Source organism: Centroberyx affinis, unplaced genomic scaffold (assembly GCF_046629955.1).
Source record: "Centroberyx affinis isolate AG114_WGS23_722 - 3 ecotype Tasmania unplaced genomic scaffold, CSIRO-AGI_Caff_v1 ptg002137l_1, whole genome shotgun sequence".
NCBI classification, from domain to species: domain Eukaryota; kingdom Metazoa; phylum Chordata; class Actinopteri; order Beryciformes; family Berycidae; genus Centroberyx; species Centroberyx affinis.
Window position 1 is genome coordinate 39,042 of NW_027280458.1, and position 6,000 is coordinate 45,041.

Below are 6,000 nucleotides of genomic sequence, written 5' to 3' on the forward strand. Positions count from 1 at the left end.
ACATATACAGCACACATCAGACAGCACACATCAGACTGCCTGCATATATCTATCCCTCCTATTATCTTTGGGGTCAATTTGACCCCATTAAATTTTTAATGTGTCTAAATAAATGATTGACATCATTATTTTTGCTTCATATTTAATGACTTTTCCTAATTTAATGGGGACAACTGGGTAAACATAAAATGAACATGATGATATGTTTTCAATGTCCTGTACACATTTTGTACGCATCAGTGTTCTATGGGGTCAGTTTGACCCCAGGCTGTTTTAGCTGCATAAAACATGTAAGAAATATTAACATTTTACACACATTTGTTTTGGTTGTTTTGAATGATATTGAGGGTCACTATAACATGCAATTTTATAATCTTCAAAAAACTGCTTTAGGGTCCTAACCAATGGAAGCCCATTTCCGCCAGTGATGAAAAAAAAAATGGTCCTGTAAGTCATTATAATGAGAAACTTTCTCAAAATAATGACTTAGTATCTCAAAGTAATGAGAAACTTTATGAAAATAGTGATAAACTTTCACAAAATAATGACTTAGTATCTCAAAATAATGAGAAACTTTCTCAAATGACCTCCTTCTCACAGCAGATGCAGGAGAATGCTCAGTCTTAATCCTTCTAGACCTGCAGTGCAGCTTTTGACACTGTAGATCATGCTATCTTAATTGAGCACCTTGAACAATGGGTAGGTATCTCAGACAAAGCACTGGGTTGGCTTAAATCCAATTTATCTAATAGGACCTTCTCTGTCAGAATAGGAAAGTCATCGTCGACCACAGCAGACATCACCTGTGGGGTTCCACAGGGCTCAATTCTTGGCCCCATCCTCTTCTCCCCCTACATGCTTCCACTTGGCCATATAATTCGTAAGCATAATGTTTCCTTTCACAGCTATGCTGACGACACACAGTTATATCTACCCTTAAAACAACTGCCTTAATACTCTGAGAAACTGTCTTACGGACATTAAGTGTTGGATGTCACAAAATTTTCTTGAGTTAAATGAAAGCAAAACTGAAATAGTCTTATTTGGGCAGCCCAACGCAAGAAATCGTATTTTACATGATCTAGGTGACTTATCATCTAACATAAAGCCTGTGGCCAGAAACTTAGGAGTGATTTTTGAGTTTCGAGGATCAGGTAAAGAGAGTTGTGCAGTCTTGCTTCCTTCAACTAAGAAACGTATCAAAAATCAAGTCATTTTTATCTCATGCTGACTTAGAGAAGGTAATTCATGCTTTTATCTCATCTCGTCTAGACTATTGCAACTCTCTTTATACCTGCCTCAGTCAAAAATCTATCCCACGTCTCCAGCTTGTTCAAAATGCTGCAGCTAGAATTTTAACTGGCACTAAACGTAGAGACCATATTACCCCAGTCTTAGCACATCTGCACTGGCTACCAGTAAGATTTAGAATTGATTTTAAGATTTTACTGATTACATTTAAAGCACAGAAAGGTCTAGCCCCTTGCTACATTGCTGACCTTTTAACACTTTATGAGCCAGAACGCTGCCTTCACTCCTCAGGCAAGGCCCTTTTGGTTGTTCCACAGTCTAGGCTCAAGACTAAAGGTGACTGCGCTTTCTCTATTAGGGCGCCTAGACTTTGGAATGCCTGAGGAAATTAGGCTAGCTAAATCAGTTTAATCTTTTAAATCCCTTCTAAAAACACACTTATACAAACAGGCTTTTATGTGATTCACTCCCTATGCACTGCCGTTCGAGGGGTCTTTGTGTTTCCTGGGGGAGGCTGGTGCTTCGGTTCGCTGGGGTAGCATTGAACTGGTCGGGGAGTGCAGCCGGGTCTGTTCTATTCTTCTGTTGATCAGGAGTCCTCCGTCTGTGGCGGTGGCGTCTTTGCTGGCCTTGGGCGTTCTGGCTGTCGGGCTTTCGGGATTCTCGGCTGGGGTTTCGCCGTGCGCTGTTGTTTTGGGGGATGGGGGCTGCTTCCATGCGTGGGGTTGCCGGGAGGCTGGGGATTTCATGCTGGGGTGTGCGCCTTTGCGTGGGGGTCTTCGGTTTCTTGGCGGTGTCGCGCTTGGGGTGGCTTTTGTCTCTCGGGGCGATGATCGGCTGGCGGGTTGTGGAGACGGGTGCCGTCTCTGGTGGGTTGGCCGGTGCGGTCGGCCGGTCTGGGTCTTGCTGGGCTTTTGTGGGGGCGGCTTGATCGCGGGGTCCATGGGGGATGTCCTGTGGGCCGTTTGGGCCGGTGGCGGGTCCTGCGGGGGGCGTGGGGCGGGGCTTCGCCGGGTGTCCTGGGGGCGTGGCGGCTGGAGTGCCTGGGGTCTGCGGGGCTGTCGCTGCTGCGCATGGGGGGTTCCTTGATGGGCCGGGGGGTTTGGGGAGTGGAGCAGTCATTTGGAGTGGAGGTATTGGTTTGTGGCATTGTCGGTGTCTCAGCTGTGTTTCTGATCGGTTTGGTGCTGCCCTGGTGGATCGGGGTATCGGTCTCTTTCGGGGGCATGGAGGGTTCTCGCTGGCTCCGGACTTTTGAACGGTAGTGCTGCCTACTTGTACCTGTATGTCCATTTTACTGCCTTTTTGTGTTTTGGCACACACTTTTATTTAAAGTTCCATCTGTTTTTAATTGTATCTCTGTTTCTTTGTTTTAGTTGCACCTGTTTATCTCCTGTATTACCTTTTATTCCTATTTTTTATAATTTCTTTTCAGCACACACTTTTATGTAAAGTTCGATCTGTTTTTAATTCTATCTCTGTTTGTTTGTGTTTTTTTTTTTTTTTTGTACCTGTCTACCTTATATATTACCTTTTATGCCTATTTTCTTTTATTGCTGCTGTTGGATTTTACTGTATGTAAAGCACTTTGTAAACATTGTTTTTAGAAAAGTGCTATACAAATAAAGTATTATTATTATTATTATTATTATCTGCACTGAAAGAGATTTCCTTCTATACTTAGATACTGTGACATAACAGGGTTGCAGAGAATAGTGCCGTGTGTTTTTATTGTTAAGGTTCTTTTCTTTTGTTCTTTTCTCTAACAAAGCTGAGACAAATGCTATTTTATCCATTACCTGTACTTTTTTTTTCTACATACATTTTTACCTGTTCATGATTATTAAACTTAACTAATTAATTATTTTAAATAACTATTATAATAATTATGAAAAATAACTAAAATAAGATCAAAAGAAACTCCTAAAAATGAGTCCCTCTCCGGCCCTGAATGCAGTGCAGCACAGAAGTCGGCAGGCTGAGCTGAGCTGTAAAACCACACAGTCTCACTTCACTGTCTCTGCTGCTCTGCCATCTCTCTTCTCAGTAAAACTCGTTATATGACATTTTTTTCATCCCTTGACGCAGGTGAAAGGGATGTGACAAGGTTTCATATTTAATAATAATAATGATAATAATAATAATACACTTTATTTATAGATCACTTTTTTAACACAAGTTACAAAGCGCCTTACAAGATTAAAACAAATTACAATAAAATGAAATGAGAGTAAAAGAGAAACCACACAATTTAAAGGAGCACAGTAACAGAGGATTTACAAAGGAAAGGCTAAAAATCTAAAGCAATATTATAAACAGGTATGTAATCAAGAGAGATTTAAAAGATAACACAACACAGATAAGGTAATTAAAGAAACAGCCACAGGATTAAGGAAAGGCTTTTAAGAGGAGTGTTTGTCTGTTTCTAGAATCAAATCAAGTGATAAACAGGTATATTGTAAACTCCAAGAAATCAAGACATGTGTGTGCAGATGTAGAGAAAGAAATACCTGGCAAAGTGAAAGTGATTTTAGGTTTTAAACTGTACCAGCGTCTGTCTGACTGATTATCTGATCATCTGGAGGGAGGGCCTTATGACCCAGCATCCTGCATCAAACATAAATAATGAGCCTAGTTTCAGATTGCAGTCGTCCTCCAGAAGTGTCCATTCCAGGTAAGAAAAGGCAGATAAGTTCAGCTTCTCATCCTGAACGTCTCTTTGCAGCACAGTGTTTCTCAGGAACCTGAGCAGGCTGTGGCATCCTCACTGTCCTGTCTGCAACTATTTTACAAATTATTTTTTGATTAGCCCAATGCTTCAAACTGTTTGTGCTGGACCTTTTCTCACCTCTGGCTCACTCTGGCTGTCGCTGAGATTATGTAAAGTAAGTTAAAAAGGCAGATAATAGGGTTTTATCATTCGTATGCCTGTGGAAATGAACTAAACCTAAAACATTAATGTTCTGTGTATAAATAAGGTTGTGGGAGGACAGTAGAGGTGAACTATTTGTCTTGTAGTGTAACTCAACCAGTCTTCTGTAAACTGAGTCAGTTAGATACATTTTATTTACGGACCTGTTACTGTGACAATATTTTATTTGCATGAAATAACGTTTTCCCTAGAGTATGTTTGTGAAGTTGTTCTTAAGATAAAACTAGTTAGTGGCTCCAAATAGTAGTGAGAGGAAACTCTTTGAAAAATTAGAACTTCAATACCCAGAAATCTTGTGAGTCCAGCTTTCTCTGCTGCTGTTTAGGGGACACTTTGGATTTCACTCTGAAATTTCTATTTGTCACTTCATGGGTTCAGGGAAGAGTATTTCATTAGTGTGAACAGAGCAAATCTACAAGGTGTCAGTTAGTGGGGATGGGACGCTCTGCTCTGCTGCAGACACACTGTGGTTTAGGCTGATAAGACAAATCTGAATGTAACTCTTGATGCATCTGCCTGTCTGTGAAAAGAAGAGAAAATCTTATGAACACATCAAGGGATTCTCTGTGCTCCGTCTGTCTGAACAGGTCGACACGCTGCAGTCATCATGCCTCGGCAGTGCACCATAGAGATCGAAAATGGATGTTCTAACTACATCCTTTCTAACCCCAGGTAGCTGTATATTTTTTTTCAAAATGTTTTCTCTCTCACATTAACATAAATTGTTCCCAAATATCCTCAATTCATTAAGATTCTCCTGCTGTTTCTATGAATAGGATGTACCTTTATAGCGGACGTTGTGTCAGTCCTTTGCCGCTCACTCTTGGCCCTTCTGCATCGGGGAGTGTGCTGTTCACCAAGATTCCTTTCTCACTGGCGGGATGTGTTGGCGTCATCACTTATGATCTTATCAATAATCGTACCAGCCAGCTCACTGAGAAGATGGCTGTCATGTTCCATGTGCCCTATAGCTATAACCTTTACTCAAACTGGTATGCAGTGGGAATCTTTGACATGAGCAAAAACTCTGAGAAGAAGCTTTATACTGAGATGTATTACAATGAGCAAAGGTCCTTCATCAGAAGCACAGCAGGTGACCATGGTCTGACTTATAGAAGTCATGATGTTACCATCGAGGCCACAATGACAGATACTTCTGATTCTGTCATAACGGTGCAATTGAAGAACACACCAAATGAGTGAGTCAGAAATGCATTCAGCTTTCAGTTTTTATTTCCAACATGATTCTGCTTTCATTCTTTAGAATTAATGATTCTGGGCTGATAGAATATAATGTCAGAGCATCACACTGATCTGGGAAAACCAAAACATTAATAAATGCTATTTTGTCCCCCTGCAGTTATGTTCATATTGTATATTGATACATATTTTCACAGATTATTCTCCTGAGTACCAAGGATCAAGAATATACCTTATAGATGTCTGTCTGCTTTACTGTATTATTCCATTGCTTCTATGTTCTGTAATGAATTCCCACTTTTTGTAAAAACTGTAGTATGAGAACACAAGAAGATCCTCCTCAGAAACTGAAAATATGAGTTGATGTGACACAAGATGATGCATCTGACAAAACCTGTTTGAGTCTGATACTTATTCTGTGATGTTCCCTGTAATGATATCTGTGATGCTGTGTGGCTTTATTTAGACTGAATGATGTAAAACACTGTGAGAGCGCCAAGACGGTTTTCCTATCAGTGCTGTGCTTCAAACACTCAATAAATCCACAGAATCAGTCTGTGTGTATGTGTGTGTGTGTGTGTGTGTGTGTGTGTGTGTGTGTGTGTGTGTGTGTGCTT

The 6,000-nt window shown here is 40.7% G+C and overlaps 1 long non-coding RNA gene across 1 annotated transcript; it reads left to right on the top strand.

The window, feature by feature from the left end:
• Positions 1-3,869: 3,869 nt before the first annotated feature.
• Positions 3,870-5,588, top strand: LOC139654698 (uncharacterized). The gene is made up of 3 exons (XR_011696040.1): positions 3,870-3,925; positions 4,771-4,855; positions 4,960-5,588. It is a non-coding gene; the product is annotated as an uncharacterized lncRNA (long non-coding RNA).
• Positions 5,589-6,000: the final 412 nt, after the last annotated feature.